Here is a 4168-nt window from a genome sequence, read left to right as displayed (position 1 = left end):
AGTGGCCAAGCCAGAGCCTGGTCTTGATCTGATGAAACATCTCTGAAGAGACCTGAAATAGTTGTGTAGCGACGCTCCACATCCAACCTGACAGAGCTGAGAAGAATGGGAGAAACTCCCCAAATGCATCAGTGCCAAGCTTGTAGCAAGACGATTGAGGCTTAATCGCCGCCAAAGGTGCTTCAACAAAGTACTGAGTAAAAGGGTCTGGATATTTATGTAAAATGATATTTCAGGTTTTTATAAACGTTGCCAAATTTCTAAAAATACAGTTTTTGCTTTGTCATTATGGGGTATTGTCTTCCGAATACACTGTATCTTACCTATTGTGTGTGTGCAAAGTAACACATACACTGAGTGCACAAAAACATTAAGAACACCTGCTCTTTCCGTGACACAGACTTACCCGGTGAATCAGGTGATGAAAGCTATGATCCCTTATTGATGTCAATTGTTAAATCCACTTCAATCAGTGTAGAGAAGGGGAGACAGGCTAAATAAAGATTTTTAAGCCTTGAGACAATTAAGACATGGATTTGTATGTGTGCCTTCAGAGGGTGAATGGGCAAGACAACATTTTAAGTGCCTTTGAACAGGGTTGGTAGTAGGTGCCAGGTGCCGGTATTTGTCAAGAATTGCAATACTGCTGTGTTTTCATGCTCAACAGTTTCCGTGTGTGTCAAGATTGTTCCACCATCCAAACGACATTGAGCCATCTTGATACAACTGTGGGAAGCATTGGGGTGGCAGGGTAGCCTAGTGGTTAGAGTGTTGGACTAGTAACCGGAGGGTTGCAAGTTCAAACCCCAAGCTGACAAGGTACAAATCTGTTTCTGCCTCTGAACAGGCAGTTAACCCACTGTTCCTAGGCTGTCATTGAAATAGAATTTGTCTAAACTGACCTGCCTAGTAGTAAATAAAATAAAAATTGGAGTAACATTAGCAGCAAAAGGAATGCTTTTGACACCTTGTGTTCTCATTACAACTGCGACCTGCCAAGATAAAGCAAGCAGTGCAGTGCAACAAAAACAACAACATAGAGTTACACATGGGATAAACACATGTACAGTCAATAACACAATAGAAAAATCTATACAGTGTGTGCAAACGTAGTAAGGTTAATAGGCCATAGTGGCAACATTTGGAAATTAAACGTTGGGAGTTAAAGATGTGATGATGATGTGCAAGCAGAGATACTGGGGTGCAAAATAGCAAAAAAAAAATACAGTATGGGGATGACATAGTTGGGTGTGCTATTACAGATGGGCTGTGTACAGGTACAGTGATTGGTAACCTCTGACAGCTGATGCTTAAAGTTAGTGAGGGAGATATAAGTCTCCAGCTTCAGTAATTCAGTAATTCAATAATAATATATGGGGGCTTCAGTGACAAAACAGATGGCACTCTGATAGACTACATCCAATTTGCTGAGTAGAGTGTTGTAGGCTATTTTGTAATTACATGTCAAGAATGGTAGGATAGTCAGTTTTATGAGGGTATGCTTTGCAGCATGAGTGAAAGATTCTACCTTCATTTTGGATGGAGATGTTTAATGTGAGTCTGGAAAGAGAGTTAACAATCTAACCAGACACCTAGTATTTGAGGGCAGCGATCGGTTGATGAGCATATATTAGTTTTTCTTGCATTTAAGAGCAGTTGGAGGCCACGGAAAGGAGAGTTATATGGCATTGAAGCTTGTTGGAGGTTAGTCACACAATGTCCATAGAAGGGCCAGAAGTATACAGAATGGTGTCGTCTGCATAGAGGTGGATCAGAGAATCACCAGCACCAAGAGCGAAATCATTGATGTATCAGAGAAAAGATTCGGCCCAAGAATTGATTGAACCCTGTGGCACCCCATAGAGATTGCCAGAGGTCCGGAAAACAGGCTCTCCGTTTTGACACACTGAACTCTGTCTGAGAAGTAGTTGGTGAACCAAGCAAGGCAGTTCATTGAGAAACCAAGGCTGTTGAGTCTGCTGATACGAATTGGTGATTGACAGAGTCAAATGCTTGGCCAGGCGATGAATACAGCTGCACAGCTTTGTCTCTTATCGATGGCGGTTATGATTCATTTAGGACCTTGAGCATGGCTGAGGTGCACCATGACCAGCTCGCGGAAACCAGGTAGCATAGCAGAGAAGGGTACGGGGGATTCGAAATGGTAGGGTAGGATAGATATAGGTCTTTAACAGTTTGCGTCTAGACTGTCACCCCTTTGAAGAGGGGGATGACCGCGGCAGCTGTCCAATCTTTGGGGATCTCTGACGATACAAAAGAGAGGCTGTTGACCGGGGTAGGGATGGCCCGATGGAAAGCATAACCAGCCGTAGAAAAAAAAATGCTTATTGAATTCTCAATTGATCGTGGATTTATCGGTGGTGACAGTGTTTCCTAGCCTCAGTGAGTGGGCAGCTGGGAGGTGGTTCTATTATTCTCCATGGAATTTACAGTGTCCCCAAAATTTTTGTAATTTGTGCTGCAGGATGCAAATTTCTGTTTGATAAAGCTAGCCTTTGCTTTGCTAACTGCCTGTGTATATTAGTTCCTTACTTCCTGAAAAGTTCTACATTGCGGGGGCTATTCGATGCTAATGCAGCACGCCACAGGAGTTTGTTTTTGTGCTGGTCAAGGCAGTCAGGTCTGGAGTGAACCACGGCTATATCTGTTCTGGTTCTACATTTTTTGAATGGGGAATGTTATTTAAGATGGTGTGAAGAAAGCACTTTTAATGAGCAACCAGGCATCCTCTACTGACGGAACGAGGTCAATATCCTCCAGGATACCCGAGCCAGGTCGATTAGAAAGGCCTGCTCGCTGAAGAAGTGTTTAGGGAGCGTTTGACAGTGATGATGGTGGTCATTTGACCGCAGACCCATTATTGATGCAGACAATGAGGCAGTGATTGCTGAGATCTGGTTGAAGACAGCCAAGGTGTGTTTGGATGGAGGTTTGTTAGGTTGGTATCTTTGAGATTACCCGTGTTTACGGATTTGGGGTTGTACTGGTAGGTTCCTTGATAATATGTGTGAGATTGAGGGCATCTAGCTTAGATTGTAGGACGGCGGGGTGTTAAGGATTGTCAGTTTAGGTCACATAACAGTACGAGCTCTGACATTAGAGGGGGGGAAATCATTCAAATATGGTGTCCAGGGCACAGCTGGGGGCAGAATGGGTTCCTTATGTTTTGAATCAAATGATTTATTTAACCCATATCTCTGTACATCAAAATAAAATATAACTTGTTTTCCTAATATTAGAATCCATAGTGACACCTCGAATGACTAACTAGCAGATTAATCGATTAATCTAATTATACCATGAGCTGGAGGAAAAAGGCAGAGTTTTCTTGGCTTACAAAGGACGTTTTAAGTTAACTCGTTCAAACTACGGTCATTTGCCATTACATTTTATAGCGCGCAAATACCGTGACACGGATTCAAACCAGGGTTTCTGCAGACAACGCAGAGTACTGACCACTACGATCATGGAGAGCCACCAGGGCATTTAAAGTCTAGAGACGCGATGATGGGCTAACCAACCTGACACTGGGACGTGTTCACAGCACAGATTACTATCCACTGATGATCACAGCGAACTACGAGGGCATGTGTGTGAGGGGAGATATTGGCCTAGTCAAGCATGCTGCTGCACTGACGTGGACAAGCTGGCTAAATACCAGAGTTGGCTAGTTATAGAGAAACTCACCAGTGTAGAGTATTTTGAACAGTGGAGGTTTAGCATGTAAATCTTGATGGGGGAAACTCCCACAAAATGTTTTAGATGCATGCCAGCAAAGCCACTACACAACAACACAACACTAAACAATACATTAATAGCACTATTAAAGGTGACAAACGGTGCCCACAAACTATTAGGGCCTATTTAATCTGTTCCCCAGCAGAGCTGCACTGCCTCAACACCACAGAAAGCACTGAGCTAGCCTGAAACACCTGCATTTGGAGCTGTCTACCAAGAAAGCAAAAAAGAGAAAGTTCTTATCTCAATGATTTCTTCTATTTTTACATTGTTTGTAAACTGATGTGACACGTATAAATGTCAAAACAACATGCAAAACAGCAAACATACAGATTTATACAGAACCAGTCAAAAGGTTGGACAACACTCATTCAAGGGTTTCTGTATTTTCTGTACAATAATAGGAAGA

This window comes from Oncorhynchus kisutch, linkage group LG24 (assembly GCF_002021735.2).
Source record: "Oncorhynchus kisutch isolate 150728-3 linkage group LG24, Okis_V2, whole genome shotgun sequence".
NCBI classification, from domain to species: domain Eukaryota; kingdom Metazoa; phylum Chordata; class Actinopteri; order Salmoniformes; family Salmonidae; genus Oncorhynchus; species Oncorhynchus kisutch.
Note: the sequence above shows the minus strand (reverse complement) of the source record.